Source organism: Somniosus microcephalus, chromosome 9, assembly GCF_052327205.1.
Source record: "Somniosus microcephalus isolate GS21.2 chromosome 9, FLI_Smic_1.0, whole genome shotgun sequence".
NCBI classification, from domain to species: domain Eukaryota; kingdom Metazoa; phylum Chordata; class Chondrichthyes; order Squaliformes; family Somniosidae; genus Somniosus; species Somniosus microcephalus.
Genome location: NC_140995.1, coordinates 65462784 through 65482318, shown reverse-complemented (window position 1 = coordinate 65482318; position 19535 = coordinate 65462784). Strand labels below are relative to the sequence as shown.

The following is a 19535-nucleotide window of genomic DNA, read 5'->3' as shown; positions in this document are numbered from 1 at the left end:
ACGTCTCATCCAAAAGACGGCACCTCCGACAGTGCAGTGCTCCCACAGCACTGCACTGGAGTGTCTGTCTAGCTTTGTGCTCAAATGGGACTTGAACCCACAACCTTCAGACTCACAGGCGAGTGTGCTACCAACTGAGCCACGGCTGACCATGTACGGGTGCAGCGGTTATATTACTGGCCTAGTAATCAAGAGCGTAGGAGTTCAAATCAAACCACAATTTGAGCATTTGAATTCAATTACATTTTTTAAAAATTGTAATCTGGAAGTAAAAAGCTGGTGTCTGTAAAAGTGACCACATTACAAGTGACTTCACTTCAAAAGTACTTCATTGGCTGTAAAGTGCTTTGAGACATCTGGAGTTTGTGAAAGGCGCTACATAAATGCAAGTCTTTCTTTCATGAAGCTGTCGGATTGTCATAACATCACAACTGGTTCACTTAATATCCTTTAGGGAAGGAAATCTGCCATCCTTACCCAGTCTGCCCTATATGTGACTCCGTCCCACACCAATGTGGTTGACTCTTGACCGCACTGAAGTGGTCTCCACTTGATTGACAACTTATCAGTTATAAAAAGAGAAAATGCTGGAAATACTCAGCAGGTCAGGCAGCATCTGTGGAGAGAGAAACAGAGTATGGAAGGTGGCATTGTCAGAGCAGATACGACGGAGAAACTGGGAGAATGGAATCGAGTCCTTACAGGAAGCGAGGTGGGAGGAAGTGTAGTCCAGGTAGCTGTGGGAGTCGGTGGGCTTGTAGTGAATGTTTGTCAATAGCCTACCCCCAGATATGGAGTTATCAGTTAGCTTGAACATCCTCCACCATTGGCGTACCGTATCAAAAGGAAGCACTGCAGCAACTCCCCAAGGCTTCTTTGGCAGCAACTCCCAAACCCGCTACCTAGAAGGACAAGTGCAACAGGTGCCTGGGAATGCCATCACCTCCAAATCACACACCATCCTGACTTGGACATGCATCACCGATCCTTCATCGTCGCTGGGTCAAAATCCTGGAACTCCCTCCCTAACCGCACTATGGGAGCACCTTCACCACACGGGCTGCAGCAGTTCAAGGCGGCGGCTCACCACCACCTTCTCAAGGGGCAACTAGCGATGGGCAATAAATGCCAACCTTGCCAGTGATGCCCACATCCTGAAAATGACATTAAAAAAAAGTGTTGTTGCATGTGGTTTGCAGCATATTCGTTTCAGTTAAACAAATGCTGACGAAATGTATACGTTGCTTCAAGTTAACAATGTGCACTGCAAGTGCCCAAGAGACAAAGTGATTAACCAGTGTAATAGCAGGCTTGTGCACTGTGGTTTTGGGTTAGGGGCTAATCTCTGGATGAAATCTGAGAGATACCGGTTACCCAGTAGTTGTAACAAGTGCATTTTTAATTTTTTTTTGAATCAGGAAAGCAAGTGAGAACCAAACTTTCCCAAGCCTTTAACCACTGGTTGAATGTCCCAGAAGAGAAACTGCAGGTAAGAATTCCTTGCATTTTATTTGTCATAAAGACAATTAAGACATTGGTTTTGTTTCTTGAAATAAAATATTTATAATAACTGTCATAAATTAATGGATTATGTGTTGAAATGGACATAATCTTTTAAACTAAGCAAAATCCTACACTGGTTCGCACTGATACTGACGAGCTGCTATATGTTTCCAGCATGCCATCGACTTGAAGGTCTCTGAACTGCATAGTTCATAGAATCAAACTGCACAGAAGGAGGCCATTCAGCCCACTGTGCTTGTGCCGGCTCTTTCCAAGAGCTATCTGATTGGTCCCGCTCTTTCCCCATAGCCCTGCACATTTTTCCCCCTTCATTATTTATCCAATTCCCTTTGGAAAGTTATTATTGAACCTGCTTCCATCGCCCTTTCCAGCAGTGCATTCCAGATGACAACGACTCGCTGTTTATATATAAAAAAAAAAAGTTTCCTCATGTTGCCTCTGGTTCTTTTGCCAATTATTTTAAATCTGTGTTCTCTAGTTATCAACCTCCTGCCAATGGACAGTTTCTCCTTGTCTATTGCATCAAAACCTTTCATAATTTTGAGCACCTCTATTAACCTCCTTTGCTCTTAAGGGCAGCAACCCCAGCTGCTCTCGACTCTCTAAGTGACTGAAGTCACTCATCCCTGGTACCATTCTAGTAAATCTCTGCTGCACCCACTCCAAGTCTTTGATATCCTTCCTAAAGTGTGGTGCCCCGAATTATTAGAGACAATACACCAGCTGAGGCCTAACCAGTTATTCATAAAGGTTTAGCATAACTTCCTTGCTTTCATACTCTGTTCTACAGTAACTTAATGCTCTTCAGGTCTGAAGTGGACACGGGTGGGGACATATAGTCATAACGGCACAGAAGGAGGCCATTCAGCCCATCGAGTCCGTGGTGGCCCTGTAGAGCAATCCAGTCAGTCCCATTCCCCCGCTCTATCCCTGTAGCCCTACAGGTTTATTTCCCTCAAGGGCCTATCTAGTCTCCCCTTGAAAACATTGAGTGTCTCCGCTTTCACCACTTCCGTTGGCAGCGAGTTCCAGGTCCTCGCCACTCGCTGCGTAAATACGTTTTTTCTCTCACCCACCCCACCCCCCGTATCTTTTTCCCAAAACCTTAAATCTGTGTCCCCAGTCCTTGTCCCATCACCTTGTGGGAACAGCCTTTCCCTGTCTAGCCTACCCAAACCCATCATAATCTTGTACACCTCTTATCAAATCACCCCTCAACCTCCTTTGCTCGAATTAAAACAAATCTAGCTTCTCCAACCTGTCCTTGTAGCTAAGATCCCCCATCCCCGGAACCATTCTGGTAAATCTGCTCTGCACCCTCTTGAGGGCCTTCACATCCTTCCTAAAGTGTGGTGACCAGAACTGGACGCAATACTCCAGTTGTGGCCTAACCAGTGCTTTATAAAGGTTCAGCATAACTTCTCTACTTTTGTACTCAATACCTCTATTTATGAAGCCCAAGATCCAATATGCTTTGTTAACTACTCCCTCAATATGTCCTGCCACCTTCAGGGACCTATACACATTCACTCCCAGGTCCCTCTGTCCCTGCACTCTCTTTAAAACTGTGTCATTAAGTGTATATTGCCTCTCCCTATTCCTTCTGCCAAAATGCATCACCTCACACTCCTCTGTATTAAATTCCATCTGCCCATTCTGCTAGCCTTTCTGTGTCCTGTTGCAGTCGATTGATATCATTGTCAGTTTGCCACACCCCCAAGTTTGGTGTCATAGAAATCCGGGTCATTTATTTATATATATATATATATATATATGTGTATATATCAAAAAAAGCAGTGGCCCCAGCACTGACCCTTGAGGAACACCACTGTCTACCACCCTCCAGTCTGAAAAACAGCCATTTATCACAACTCGCTGTTTTCTGTCCTTAAGCCAATTCCTTATCTAAGCTGCCACTGACCCACCTATTCCATGACCCTCAATTTTGTTAACCAGCCTTCTATGTGGTACTTTGTCAAACACCTTCTGAAAATCCATGTAGACACCATCCATTGCATTCCCTTCATCAAAAAATTCAATTAGATTAGTCAAACACGATCTGCCTTTTACAAATCATGTTGGCTCTCCTTAATTAGCTTAAACCTCTCCAAGTGGCTGTTAATTTTTTCCTTGATTATTGTTTCTAAAACTTTACCCACCACTGATGTTAAACTGACCGGCCTGTAGTTACTAGGATTGCCTTTACACCCTTTCTTGAACAATGGTGTCACGTTTGCCACTTTCCAATCCTCAGGCACCTCCCCGCATCTAGGGAAGATTGGAACATTATGGCAAGCCTTTCCGCTATCTCCTCCCCCAATTCCCTTGGCAACCTGGGATGCAAGCCATCTGGACCAGGCGACTTGTCCACTCTAAGCATACCCAGCCTTTCTAGTACATCCTGTCCATCAATTTTCACCCCATCCATTGCTTCTACCTTCCACTTCTACTGATTTTGTCAGCATCCACCTCCTTAGTAAACACAGATACAAAGTACTCATTGGGTATTCGAGCCTTGCCCTGCGATTCTAAGCATATATCACCACCTTTGTCTCTAATAGGCCCCACCCAGCCTCTTGCTACCCGTTGACTGTTTACACGCCGGTAGAAGATTTTTGGGTTCCCTGTTATGTTAACCGCCATTCTACTTATATTCTCTTTGCCAATCTTACTTTCATCTTCACTTCCCCTCTCAACTTACTGTATTTGGCCTGGTTCTCCCTTGAAGAATTCACCTGACATGCATCATACACCCTCTTTTGTTTCATCATCTTCTCTATCTCCCTCGTCATCCAAGGAGCCCTTACCCTTCCCTCTTGTTGGAATGTACCTAGCCTGTACTTGGAACATCTCCTCAAAAATCACCCATTGTTCCGTTAGTTTTTCCCGTCAGTCTTTGGTTCCATTTTACCCTGGCTCGGTCCTTTTGCATCCAATTGAAGTTAGCCCTATTTCAGTTTAGAAGTTCGACTCAAGATTTAGATTAGCAATGGAGAGGAGCAAGGAACAATCTAATATGATGATCACTCGTACCCAAGTGTTCTCCCACAGACACTTGGTCGACCTGGCCCACCTCATTCCCCAGCACCAGATCCAGCAATGCCTCCTTCCAAGTTGGGCCAAGAACATATATATTGGTCAAGGAAATTCTCCTGAACACATTTCAGAAATTCCTCCCCCTCCTTTCCCTTGACCCTAGCATTATCCCAATCGATATTTGGGTAATTGAAGTCCCCCAATATCAACATTCTATAGCTCTTGCATATCTCTGCGGTTTCCCTGCAGATTTGCTCCTCTACCTCCCTCTCACTATTTGGAGGCCTATAGAATACCCTCAATAGCGTGATCATACCCTTTTTGCTCCTCAACTCTCTAATCAAATGGATTCTGTCCTTGTACCCTCAAGAACATCCTCCCTTTCCAACATTACAATGTCTTCTTAAATCAGCACTGCTGCCCCACCTCCCTTTTTTCCTTCCCTATCTTTTCTGAACACCTTGTACCCTTGAATATTAAGTGCCCAGTCCACACTGTTTTTAAGCCACGTTTCCGTTATTGCCACAAAGCTAATTGTGATTGTAGCTCACCAACCTTATTCTTCACACTTGGTGCGTTTATATACATGCATTCTAAACCCATTTTTGAATTTTTCATAGTCTTTCTTAGTCTCCTTTCTAATATGGTACTACTTCCACCTCTAGTACTATCCAACACACTCACTCTTTTATGCACCTTATTCCTTTTCTACTCCTATATGCTGGTGCCCACCCCCCTGCCAAGCCAGTTTAAACCCTCCCCAACAGCACTAATGAACTTCCCCATGAGAATATTGATCCTAGCTCTGTTGAGGTGTAACCTGTCCGGCTTGTGCAGGTCCAACCTTCCCCAGAAACTGTCCCAATGCCTCAGGAATCTAAAGCCCTCCCTCCTGCACCATTTCTCCAGCCACGCATTCATCTGTTCTATCCTTCTATTCCTGTACTCCCTAGCACGTGGCACCGGGAGTAATCCGGAGATTACTGCCTTTTGAGGCCCTGCTTTTTAATCTCTCTCCTAGCTCCCTAAACTCTGCCTGCAGGACCTCATCCCTCTTTCTGCCTATGTCGTTGGTACCGATATGGACAATGACCTCTGGCTGTTCACCCTCCCCCCTCAGTGTCCTGCAACAGCTGAGTGACATCCTTGACCCTGGCACCAGGGAGGCAACATACCATCCTGTGTCACGTCTATGGCCCGTACAAGGGAAAGTTTTTTACTCTGTACAGTTGAGACCCATTAGTATCAACCCATCTCTCATTAAGCAGTGTGTGTGAGAGGCTTGAAAGGGAAGACCTCTTGTGTAGGCTTCCAGGGATGGGTGCTAGATATTTTCCTCATTTTCAAGCGCCTGAACATTGCATGCTGTGACTGGCATCTGTCCCACTGGTGCCTAATCCACTTGTTTGTGGTGGGAGGGCGAAGGTTTCGCCAAAGTTTGGGGGATGGTGCATCTTGCTGCTAGCGATGAGGGGGTTTTGATTTGGTGCAGGTGCAGGACTGGAAGATAATACGCATTTAGTGTTAACTTTCATGTGTGTGACTAGATTATAGTGCACTTTGAAGTAGGGAAGAAAAACAAGGGCAGATTTTTCTGGCCTTTTAGTTCTGTTGATGTGTAGTGCAGCAGGACGATGTCCAATTCCAACTTGCTTTTTTAAAAAAAAACATGTTTAGGTGCTGATGTCATTAAGTCAAAGTTCTTACCAGTTACAGTTTATCCAGCAACTCTTCAACTCGCTGTTCAACTTTACTATGTTCAGTATTCGTCCACACCTCGATGCAGCGTTACTGTTTGTCTAATTGAGTTTTCAGTGAGATAAGGGGTACTGTTAAAGGCACCCCACATTTATACACCCCTGCTTAGAGAGCAAACCTTTTCTCTCTCCAGCCAAGGCATGTGACTTTCAATCCATACTTTGACTCTGACTCTGTTTCTGCTCTTTTGCTTCTTTCTCCCACACAACTGGTTGGGTTGCGTGACAGGTGGTAATATCTTGTGCCAGAAACTATAACTTGGGCAGTTTATAAAATGCAGCATCACGTGTTGGTAGGACAAGCGCATGTTTAGCTGTTATGGCTTAAAATGTTTGCGTTGTTTGGACATGGGTTTGTACCTACAATTTAAGTTGTGTTTTGGGAAAGATTGGCGGGGAGCTGTGTGTTCTAGTGTTTTGCGCTATAGAGGCTGGTTTAAGAGTGTTGTAGGCACCCTGTGATGTTTTTGGGTCTTTTTTGCCGCCTTCGCTCTTGAAATGGCCTCAGTCTCCGACTTCTCTGGTAGTAGGTGCGCTTCACTCCCTACTTTCTCCAGAGTGTTGGCACTCAATTTACTAACTAGGTAAGTTGGTAGCATGCCCAGGATAACAAACAGAAAATCTTTAATTTAGATTTCTTTTTAGCTACTGCAATCTGTCCGGTACACCTCAAGGAACCTCCTTGCATCTTTGAGAAGCAGCAGTGTTGCAACACTTCAACTGCCAAGCAAATGTATTGAACATTGATCTCCCACAGTGCTGCCCATGGAGAGTGAAGATAAAGTGAATTCACTGAAAGGTCAATAAAAAAAATGAATGCATTAAATATTATGTTAAAATGTATTAAATATAATGCAGTCCAAATATATGAATTCATTTACATTTAATGAATATAACACAACAACTTACATTTATATAGCACCTTTAACGTAGTAAAATGTCCCAAGGCGCTTCACAAAATAAATTTGACACTGAGCCACATAAGGAGATATTAGGACAGGTAAGTTTTTTAAGGAGTGTCTTAAAGGAGGAGAGAGACCCGGAGAGGTTTAGGGAGGGAATTCCAAGCTTGGGGCCTCAGCAGCTGATGGCACGGCCGCCAATGGTGGAGCGATTAAAATCGGGGATGTGCAAGAGGCCAGAATTGGAGGAGTGCAGAGATCACAGAATCACAGAAACCCCACAGTGCAGATAGAGGCCATTTCAGCCCATCGAGCCTGCACCGACACATATCCCACCCGATCCCCGTAACCCCTACGCCAACACATATCCCACCCTATCCCCGTAACCCCACGTATTTAATCCCCCTAACACTAAGGGTCAATTTATCATAGCCAATCAACCTAAGCTGCACATCTTTGGACTGTGGGAGGAAACCGGAGCACCCGGAGGAAACCCACGCAAACACGGGGAGAATGTGCAAACTCCACACAGACAGTCGCCCGAGGCCGGATTCGAACCCGGGTTTCTGGCGCTGTGAGGCAACAGTGCTAACCACTATGCCACCGTGCTGCCCGAAGATCTCGGAAGGTTATAGGATGGGGAGAGGGCCATGGAGGGATTTGAAAATAAGGCTGAGAATTTTAAAATGGAGGCGTTGCCGGACCAGGAGCCAATGTAGGTCAGTGAGCACAGGGGTGATGGGTGAGTGGTGAGTTAGGAAGCGGGCAGTATTAAACACTCTGGGGTAAAGTGGGGAGCAAAGTTCACCTACTGCCAGAGAAGTTGGAGACTGAGGCCATTTAGAGTGGAAAAGGGCAAAAAACAGTTGACGTTTTGAATGTCAGCTGGGAGTAAGTATCAGAACGGCAGAGTGGGTGCTGGGAATGTGGTCGAGGCCTGACATTGGGGTATTCACTGAGGCGGTACCACAGTGCTGCTTCTCCCCGGTTATCTCCCCTATTCCTGACTGCGACTGCTCATACATATGGTTATTTGCTCTACTGATGGAGCTCATTGTTGGGCGTGTTCCCCAGCGTCCTCTAATGGGGGGAAGCAGCTACGGTCATGTCTGAGGTTCAGCAGGTGTTCCGATCGCTGTGGGCTACCTCCAGTTCAAATGTTGCCGGAGAGAAGTCAGCACCAGAGTGAGTGAGGCCACAGGTAGCCAGGTTACACGAGAAGGAGCAGGGCAAGTAAATTCTGCTTCCTAACTCACCACGCACCATTCACCCATCGCCCCTGAACTAGACAATTTCATTCACTTTGCCTCCAATTTCCACCCTTCCCTCACCTTCACATGGTCCATCTCTGACTCTTCACTTCCCTTCCTTGACTTCTCCGTCTCCATCTCTGGAGATAGGTTATTGACCAACATTCACTACAAGCCCACTGACTCCCACAGCTACCTGGACTACACTTCCTCCCACCCTGCCTCCTGTAAGGACTCTATTCCATTCTCCCAGTTTCTCCGTCTCCGCCGCATCTGCTCCGACGATGCCACCTTCTACACCAGTGCTTCCGACATGTCTTCCTTTTTCCTCAACCGAGGATTCCCCTCTACCGTGGTTGACACAGCCCTCGACCGTGTCCATTCTATCTCCCGTACTTCTGCCCTCACCCCTGCCCCTCCCTCCCGGAACCACGATAGGGTTCCCCTTGCCCTCACCTTTCACCCCACCAGCCTCCACTTTCAACGGATCATCCTCCCCCACCACCAGCATCTTCCCCTCCCCTCCCCTTTCAGCATTCCATAGGGACCGCTCCCTCCGAGACACCCTAGTCCACTCCTCTATCACCCCCAGCATCCCTTCCCCTTTGCCTGGCATCTTCCCGTGCAAGCGCAGGAGATGTAACACCTGCCCTTATACCTCCCCCCTTCCCACTGTCCAGGGCCCCAAACACCCCTTCCAGGTGAAACAGCGATTTACTTGTACTTCTTGCAATCTAATATACTGTATTTGCTGCTCACGTTGCAGTCTCCTCTACATTGGGGAAACCAAACGCAGATTGGGTGACTGCTTTGCGGAACACCTCCGTTCAGTCTGTAAGGGTGACCCCGAGCTTCTGGTTGCCTGTCATTTTAATTCACTGCCCCATTCCCACTCTGACCTCACCGTCCTCGGCCTCTTGCATTGTTCCACGGAAGCTCAACGTAAACTCGAGGAACAGCACCTCATCTTCCGATTAGGCACTTTGCAGCCTTCCGGACTCAATATCGAGTTCAACAATTTCAGATCATAACCTCGGCCCCTATTACATTTTTACTTATTTTTTATCCACACCTTTGTTTTGGCCTTTCTCCTTTTCCCCCCCCCCCCCTTTTTTTTCTCTCTCTCCCACATGGCAGCTGTCTCCCATTCTGCCAGTGCATTTCACACCTAATCCAGAGCTGTCTTTTGTCTCCACTAGTCCTATCACCATCTTGTCTCGTTTTGAATACCTCTTTAATGTCTCTTCACTTCTTTTGTTCTCTCCCAGCCTGGCCTCTTGATCTAATTCATTCCCTGTGCCTCTTTAGTCTTGACAAAGGGTTTTGACCTGAAACATTGACTCTCTTTTCTCTCCACGGATGTTGCCTGGCCTGCTGAGTTTTTCCAGCATTTTCTGTTGTTATTTTGGATTTCCAGCATCTGCAGTATTTTACTATCGTACAAGTAAATTTCAGGCCAGCAACAGTCAGGAAGTGAACCAAGAGTATGAGCAGGGAGAGGAGGGATGGGCCATGGGTGGCCAGGCCGCAGAGCAGGGCGAGAAGAGCTTAGTTCTGAGCTATGAAACTCTGGACTAGAACTGGGACTTTCAGGCAGATAGAGAAGAGGAAATTCTAGGCTCTGAGATGGGAGGATACCTGACCATAGGTCCCTGTTTTCCAGGGACAGTCCCAGGATTAGGTGCTGTTTCCCCAGACAAACCATGTCCCCGGTTCAGAAAACTTGTCCCCATATAGAATCTTTGTTTTTTAAAAATGCAAATATACAGAAACCCTGGGGGGAGATTCTCAGCCCGTTCCCGCCCGGTTTGAGCTCAAGAACGGATTCTAGAAGCCAGTTGATCAGAGGCGCCGATGGTGTCCTTGCCTTCCTACAATGCAGCGCGTCGGAGAAAAGGCCCCATTGATAACTGGCCGCATTGCACTCTGGGCGATTGAGTCACCTGACCCCGTGTTTTGGCCAGTCATGACTAGCCGGGGGGGGGTGTTGGAGGTGGAACCTTTAAAATGCGTGGGAGGAGCCGAGGGCGCAGTGAGAGCTGGTGGGTGAGTGGATTTACTTTACCTCAGATTAGTATGGTGCATTTTTTTTTACTGAAATAAGACGAGCTCAATTCTCCCACCAGGAAGAGGTTTCTGAGACAGGGTGTTTCACACCTTGTATGGAAAATCTTGGTCTGAAATTAAAAGTTAGGGTATTCGGGGATGAGTATAGATGGTACAGCACTATTGCTAGAACACACGCAAGATTCGCTGTAAAGTGAAAATGGCGTTGTCTACATGTGTTCCACTAGCAGAAGCAACAAAGTTTTCTTGAAACATGTCCTGGCTACTTTGCGGTGTTCCCACCCTGTGTCCCCGGATTCAGTTTAGAATATATGGTAACCCTACTGTAAGGAAGCATAACTGTTCAATATATACATTTTAAAACCAAACAATTTGAAAGGTAGTATTTGCTTGGTTTACTTGGCTTTACCAAGATGACTGCCACAGTGGATGAGCAGTGCCCTGCAGTGCCATCTGGTGGCCAGATCATTAGAACTTCACTCTCGCATCCCCTTCACACGTTCTGTTAAGCCTGTGTTGCTGTCATGAGGAATAGTAGGACTTATCAATGAAATGTCAGGACGTGGCAAATTCAAAAAGATATGGCTAAATTAACAAGTGATTATAAATATTCGCAAGAAATTCGAATGTGCTAACTCTGAATAAAGAAAAGTAAATAGTTTGTAATCTATATTTTATCATTTAACTTTTATATACATTAATGTTCTCTTATTACCAGCTACAGAAACTACCTGATCTGGCCTGGTCCCTTTTGAAAGTTGCAGACTGACTGCCATCTTTGTTCAGTGCTGCTCAAGATAACTCGCCAAATGTTTTTGGGAAGATGTCCCAGAACAAACTGTCCCCCTCATAAGCACATTAGGTGGGCAGCATTTTACAGGGCTGTGTGATTGGGTTTCTGTTACTTTTTTTTTACTCTTGATATTTTTGGCTTCTAAGTTTCAAACTATTCTCGTCAGTAAAGCCCAGCTCCCTATGTCCTCAATGTTCCCGGTCAGTCTGATCTACAGCTTCATAGCTTGCCCAGGATAAGAAACCAGAAATCCTTATTTACATTAATTTAGCTATTAGTTCTATCCCGTGCCTTCGCAGGACCCTCCTGGTCTTTGTAAGGCTGAAGAATAACATTATACAAGACCACATTTTAGACTTCGACTACCAGACACGTTTATTTAACAGCAACAGTTCAAGTGCATAGTAGCTACAACGTTTTAGCAACCGATTGTTAACTGTGGCAAGTTCTTTGTAATAGAAAATTAAGAATGTACAACTTCTACACTAAGCTAAATTTTAAATGAATGTTTAGAATTTTAGTTTTTTCTAGTCTTCTCAGACAGCATTGAATTTAGGACTTTGATTTGGTTAATGCTACTTCAAAACCCACAACCGAGTAGTGTTCCGACTCGAGATGCAGGGAAGGTGTCGGGTGCAGTTCTTGCAGCTGTCAGTAACGGGCATTGACTTGGACTTGTAGCTAAACTCCGAGCCGGTGTCTGAGCATGGGCATTGGCTCACTTCTCCAACAATGAGCTCTGGTCTTCTGGCATTTAGTCATCATAGGATTACATAGAATGTGCAGCACAGAACCAGGCCATTCGGCCCAACCAGTCCATGCCGGCGTTTATGCTCCACTCCAGCCTCCTCCTGCCTTTCCTCATCTAAATCGATCAGCATAACCCTCTATTCCCTTCTCCCTCAAATGCTTGTCTAGCCTCCCCTTAAATGTATCTATACTATTTGCATCAACCACTCCCTGTGGTAACGAGTTCCACATTCTCACCACTCTCTGGGTAAAGAAGTTTCTTCTGAATTCCCTATTGGATTTCTTGGTGACTATCTTATACTGATGGCCTCTAGTTACACTCTTCCCCACAAATGGAAACATTCTCTCTGTATCCACTCTATCAAAACCTTTCATAATTTTAAAGACCTCTATTAGGTCATTCCTCAGAGAAAAGAGACCCAGCCTGTTCATCCTTTCCTGATGGATATACCCTTGCATTTCTGGTATCATCCTTGTAAATCTTTTTTGCTGTGTTGCTGTGCAAGCTCCTCTGCACCTTGGTATCTGCTTTGATGGAGTATTGGCTTTAAATGGCTGGGGGATTTCAGCTCCCCCTTTCATGAGTATGAGGGTATGAGACTCTGATTCTTGGCATATTTCCTCCCGAGTACACTGAGTATGTTGCACCAAAATAGGTTGCTACCCCTAAATTTGGTACTTCATCAGGAATCGGCAGGCTGACCTTATCCATTTATTTTCCAGGGTTTGCTTTTTCTTCCCCAGCTAAGTATTTAAACCCTCTGTAAACTTGACCTCATCGAACACACTGCTATTCTAACTCGCACCAAGTCCTGTTCACCCATCACCCCCTGTGCTCGCTGACAATGTTGCCCCAATTTATTTTGGGTGCGTGGCCCATTCACAGTTGCGCACATGTGCAGAATTTACCATTGGAAAAGCCGGTCCCAGGCTGAGTGGAACCGACAGAGCTACGCAGCTTAGAGGAAACGTTGCTCACTGACCTATATTGGCTCCCAGTCCATTAATGCATCAATTTAAAAATTCTCATCCTTGTGTTCAAATCCCTCTATGGTCCTCACCCCTCCCTATCTCTGTAGCCTCCTCCAGCCCTACAACCCTCTGAAATCTCTGCACTCCTCCAATGTTGGCCTCTTGTGCATCCCCAATTATCATCGCTCCATCATTGGTGGCCATGCCTTCAGCTGCCAAGACCCTAAGCTCTGGAATTCCCTCCCTAAACCTCTCCACATCTCTCTTCTCCTTTAAGACGCTCCTTTAAGACCTACCTCTCTGACCAAGCTTTTGGCCACCTGTTCTAATATCTTACGTGGCTCGGTCCTAAAAAAAAATTGATAACTCCCCTGTGAAGCGCCTTGGGACATTTTTCTACGTTAAAGGCGCGATATAAGTAGTTGTTGTAGCTGTTTAAAAGTTTCGGCAATTGCGGTAAACCGGTTTGCCCAGAGCATACTGCAACTGAGGATCACTGCTTCCCAAGCCCACTTGATTGAATTCCACTGTAGGGCCAGGGTTTGATCGTCTGCAATTAATCGGGGCTTGCTTTTTAGATACACGAGTAATGTAGACTGTTATTCTCTTGATTACTTTTTTCATGGAAGGTTTCCACAGTTTTGGATAATGAATGTTCTTATTGAAGATGTATTGCTTCAAAATCTTTGCGCTCATCCAATTCTGGCCTCTTGCGCAGCCCTGATTTTAATCGCTTCACTATTGGCGGCCGTATCTTCAGCTGCCGAGGCCCCAGCTCTGGAATTCCCTTCCTAAACCTCCGTGTCTCCTCCTTTAAGACATGCCTTAAAACCTGCCTCTTTGACCAAGCTTTTGGACACCTGTCCTAATATCTCCTTATGTGGCTGTGTCAAATTTTGTTTGGTAATGCTCCTGTGAAGCACCTTGGGATGTTTTAACGTGTTAAAGATGTAATATAAATACAAGCTGTTGTCAAGAGAGAGTTTCTGCATAGAGAAGGTCCCCATAGGTCTGAAAGTGATGGGTTCTGCTCCTTGAGAACTGTGCTGAACTTGAGGATCTTGAGCAGTTCGGTCACAAGATAATCAAGGTAGTTTTGCAATGGCACATTGAATGGATTGTTCACAAAACTGGTTAGATGCTGTTGATCTCGGAGAACATGCACTCACATTGGAAAAAGACTTTACACTGACCCTCAAGTACTTATGATAGAGAGAGCAAACTGCCCAAACCGCTGTTGGAGCAGCAACAGCTGGTTATTTTTATGTGCCTTGTTGCCTCACGCATGGAGGTGGAATGTATCTCCACAGTTGGGAGGAGGGACAGCGATAGCGATGTTCCTAAGATTATGCCTCCAAATAGCTTGAATCCCTTGGTAGGGAAATCGCTGGTGATTGAAAGCTGTTCCAAATCCAGAGTACCTACAAAAGCAAACTCTGATTTCTGGCAGTTAAAGCTTTCCTGGGATTTGAATCCTGTGTTTAAACAAGCTTGTGTGGGGCCTATTTGAACCTATGAGTCTGCATGGTTTTAAATTTACGGAATTGAGGTTGAGCCTCCTGTTAGAATGCACAGTTCCTGTGCTTTAGTCGATCCACTTTGTGGTGTTTGGCTTGTTGAGAGAAAAGCTTTCTGATTTATTTTGTGCGTGCTTGTTTTGCATTCTTGTTCCTATTTGGTATTTCTGCAGTCTTCTCTAGTGAACTGTGTTGTCATTCATAATCCGGCCTCAGTTTTTCAGCCTTTTAATTTCTCACACAAAATTATTGAGACATTTGTGAAGAGAAGAGGAGCCCCACTCAGATTTATCAATGTCTTGTAGCACCAATATATCGCACTACACTGTGGAACATAGGAACAGGAGGAAGCCATTCAGCCCCTCGAGCCTGCTCCGCTATCCAATTAGCTCATGGCTGATCTGTATCTTAGCTCCATTTACCTGCCCTGGTTCCGTAACCCCGAATACCCTTGCCCAACAAAAATCTATCAATCTCAATTTTGAAATTTTCACTTGACCCCCAACCCCCCCCTCCGCCCCAGCCTCAACAGCTTTGTGTGGGAGAGAGTTCCAGATTTCCACTTCCTGACATTACCCCTGAACGGCCTAGCTCTATTTTAAAGGTTCTGCCCCTTGTTCTGGGCTCCTTCCACCAGAGGAAATAGTTTCTCTCTCTACCCTCTCTACCCTACCAATTGCTTTAATCATAAACACCTCAATTAGATTGCCCCTTAATCTTCTATACTCAAATTAATACAAGCCTAGTCTATGTAACCTGTCCTCATAATTTAGCCCTTTTAGCCCCAGTATCATTCTGGTGAATGTGTGCTGCACCCCCTGCAAGGCCAATATATATGGCTAGTATATGGTGAAACCTAAACTACAGTGAGATAGGAAACAGAACACCTGGTGCTTTTTTATCGTTTCCCAAGCTGGATGGTGCAGAGAAGGCTTTGACGATTTAATAGAGCTTTTTAAAATTATGAAGGATTTTGATGCTGAATATGGAAAGACTGTTTCCTCTAGTTGGGGAATCGGTGACATGGAGTCATCAATTTAAAACTGTCAGATGAGAGAAGCTAGGAGAAATGTCCCTATGCTGAGGGTTATTGGGCTATGGAACATGCTGCTGTAAGGAGTAGTTGGAAGCCAAAGCCATTGCATCTTTTAAGGGAAGAGCAGGTAAACATTTTGAAGCAGAGGAAAATGTGGGGGGGGGGCGGGGGAGCGCAGAGGTGGGGATTGGAGAATGCAAGGCAGCAAGATTAGTTTTGGACTGCTCCAGCAAAGACCCATCACAGATATGGTGGGCCGAATGGCCACCTGCTGTGCTGGGACCTAATGTGGCTCTTTGCGCTTGCAGTAGGTAGGTAATCTGTTCGGCGCTCTCCATTTCATCCAGTGAGGTAAATGGGAAGGCGGAACTGTGAGCATCACTCCTCCCCCTTCCTCCATGGTCTTGCACGAGGTAAATATCAACTCTAGTGCTCAGTTTCTGGGGGAGGGGAGGGGAGGTGGGTGCAGGGAGTGGCTGTAGAAGGCTGAGGTAGCAACTGACTAAGTATTTCTTCCTCATTCTATGTGGTGGTGTGTGATCCTGGGTGACCTGATACTTAAGGTCACCAATATGCTGTCCTGCCATCACCCAACATCAACAACAACTTGTATTTATATAGCGCCTTTAACGTAGTAAAACGTCCCAAGGCACTTCACAGGAGTATTTTAAGATAAAAAATTTGACACCAATCCACAAGGATAAATTAGGACAGGTGACCAAAAGGGGGGTGGGGGGGCTGAAGATTACAGAGATAGGGAGGGGGCAAGGCCATGGACAGATTTGAAAACAAGGATGAGAATTTTGAAATCGCGGCATTGCTTACCTGGGAGCCAATGTAGGTCAGCGAGCACGGGAGATGGACGAACGGGACTTGGTGCGAGTTAGGACACGGGCAGATGAGTTTTGGATGACCTCAAGTTTATGTAGGGTAGACTGTGGGAGGCCGGCCAGGAGTGCGTTGGAATAATCAAGTGTAGAGGCAACAAAGGCATGAATGAGGGTTTCAGCAGCGCATGAGCTGAAGCAAAGGCAGAGACGGGCGATGTTAGAGGTGGATGTCGGCAGTCTTTGTTATGCTGCAGATGTGTGGTTGGAAGCTCATTTCAGATATGACACCAAGGTTGCGAACAGTGTGGTTCAGCCTCAGACAGATGTTAGGGAGAGGGATGGAGTCAGTGACTAGGGAACGGAGTTTGTGGCGGGGACCAAAAACAATGGCTTCAGTCTTCCCAATATTCAATTGGAGAACATTTCTGGTCATCCAGAACTGTATGTCGGACAAACAGTCTGACAATTTAGAGGGGTCGAGAGAAGTGGTAGTGAGGTAGAGCTGGGTATCGTCAACGTACATGTGGAAACTGACGCTGTGTTTTCAGATGATGTCGCCAAGGGGCAACATGTAGATGAGAAATAGGAGGGGGCCAAGGATAGATCCTTGGGGGACACCAGAGGTAACGATGCGGGAGCGGGAAGAGAAGCCATTGCAGGTGATTCTCTGGTTACAATTAGATAGATAAGAATGGAACCAGGCGAGTGCAGTTCCACCTAGCTGGACGATGGTGGAGAGGCGTTGAAGGATGGAGTGGTCAGCCGTGTCAAAGGCTGCAGACAAGTCAAGAAGGACGAGGAGGGATAGTTTACATTTGTCACAGTCACAAAGGATGTCATTTGTAATGAGAGCCATTTTGGTACTGTGGCAAAGGCGGAAACCTGATTGGAGGGATTCAAACATGGAACTGCAGGAAAGATGGGCACGGATTTGGGAGAGGACAGCACGTTCACGGACTTTGGAGAGAAAAGGGAAGTTGGAGATGGGGCAGTAGTTTGCAAGGACGGAGGGATGAAGGGTTGGTTTTTTGAGAGGGGTGATGGCAGATTTGAGAGAGAGGGGGACAGTACCCGAGGAGAGAGAACCATTAACAGTATCAGCTAACATGGGAGCCAGAAAAGGAAGTTGGGTTGTTAGCAGTTTGGTGGGAATAGGGTCGAGGGAGCAGGCGGTGGGTCTTATCAGTCAAAAAACTTTGTGCCGTTGCTATTTAAAGTTAATTGGATTGACTTCCTTGTGGTGTACTTCACCGCCCCCCCCCTCACCTAACATTCTCAATGCATTTCAACATCCTTGCTACAGAGAGTCTCTCAGTAGAGTAGTGAGTCTCTTACTTCATCTCACCCTATCACCATACCTTCTATTCCTTTCTCCCTCTTGTGTTTATCTAGGTTCCCTTTAAATGCATCTATGCTTTTTGTCTCTGCTCCTCCTTGTGGTAGCAATTTCCACATTGTAACCACTCTCTGGGTAAAGAAGTTTCTCCTGAGTTCCCTATTGGATTATGAGTAACTATCTGAATTTATGGCCCCTAGTTTTGGTCTCTCCCACAAGAGGAAACATAGAAACATAGAAGATAGGAGCAGGAGTAGGCCATTCGGCCCTTCGAGCCTGCTGCGCCATTCAACGAGATCATGGCTGATCCTCCAAACCTAGCACCCGGTCCCTACACCGACAGCCACCCCACCCAAGCCCTATCCCCGTAACCCCACATATTTAATCCCCCCTAACACTATGGGCCAATTTTTATCATGGCCAATCAACCTAACCCGCACATCTCTGTCTAACCAATCAACTCCTTCATTTTTTTTTATATGAGCACATTACTGAAAGTTTAGTTGTCATAAATAACTGGTTCATGATGTCCTTCAAGAAAGGGAGCTGGCCAGCCTACCTTGTCTGGACCTACATGTGTCTCTAGCTCCACAATACATGGTTGACTCTTAATGTTGAGTTGAATAGCATTGATGCATTTAAGGGGAAGCTAGATAAGTACATGAGTGAGAAAGGAATAGAAGGTTATGTCGATAAGGTGAGATGCAGAGGGGAGGGAGGAGGCTCATGTGGAGCATAAGACAGCAGCGTGGAGCAGTTGGGCCGAATGGCCTGTTTCTGTGCTGTATATTCTATGTCATGTGCTCTAGAATAGCCTAGCAAGCCACACAGTTGGCATGTAATTGCTTCAAGGGAATACCCCCCCCCCCAGGCAACTAGGGTGCAACAATAACGGCAACCTTGACGGGTAGCCCACAACCTTAAAACAATTTAAACAGAACGTTGGCATGTTGATTATTGTAAAAGCTATTTAACTGATGATCGTTGGGTTATGACTTGTTTTTAAACCTACGCTGTGAAGATTGGACTAATGCACAGTTTTAGGTAATTGGCTTTGCTCCCTGGCTCATGTCCCAGAGAGTGTCTGCTTTCATTCTCACTCCCCCCCCCCCCCCCCCCCCCCCCCCAAAAAAAGTGTGCACAGGCCTTTTTGTGCTGTGTGGCTTATTAAAAAGATAATTTGCTTTTGTAATAAATCCAGTGAAAGGTCATTATCATGAACACAATATAGATTTTTCTCATTCGATTTAACATTTCACCCACAAGGTCAGGGAACCCATCATAAACTTAAACTCCATAGACTCGATATTGTTTCTATAATTGCAATAATATATAATCGCTTCAGTACACACAATGTGAAGTGCACGGTATGTTTCAATAATCTCCACCTTCTTTGTTGCTTCCACCTCGGTGTAAATGCTGTTATAAATGGAACATGAACAGTGCGTTATGTATGCGAAACATCCAGGCAAAACACGCTATGAAATGACGGTCATTTCCACAATAAATCAAAAATCCAAACCTTGCAACCACTTGAGTTTACTGGGATGAAAGTCATGCACTGGATAGCACTGGGAGAAGGGAGGAGGTATTCTCTCCGGATTCTGATCCAGAGCAGCCAATAGTTCTTGCCAACTCCTGCCATTCACAACAGAGTGCAACTCCAACAACACTCGAGAAGCTCGACAGCATCCAGGACAAAGCAGCCCACTTGATTGGCACCCCATCCACCACCTTAAACATTCACTCCCTCCACCACCGGCGT

The 19535-nt window shown here is 45.8% G+C and overlaps 1 protein-coding gene across 5 annotated transcripts in view; it reads left to right on the top strand.

Annotated features, from left to right (window-relative positions):
* The first annotated feature begins 1381 nt into the window (after positions 1-1381).
* ggps1 (geranylgeranyl diphosphate synthase 1) overlaps positions 1382-19535 on the top strand; it is a 34218-nt gene continuing 16064 nt past the window's right edge. For 3 of the 5 annotated variants that reach the window (XM_085996719.1, XM_085996717.1, XM_085996714.1), the window contains exons 1-2: positions 1382-1489; positions 6963-7116. The gene's annotated coding sequence lies outside the window, so the exon portion shown is untranslated. Of the gene's footprint in view, positions 1490-6950; positions 7117-19535 lie in introns of all 5 variants that reach the window. The other 2 variants (XM_085996715.1, XM_085996716.1) reach the window with 2 other exon arrangements.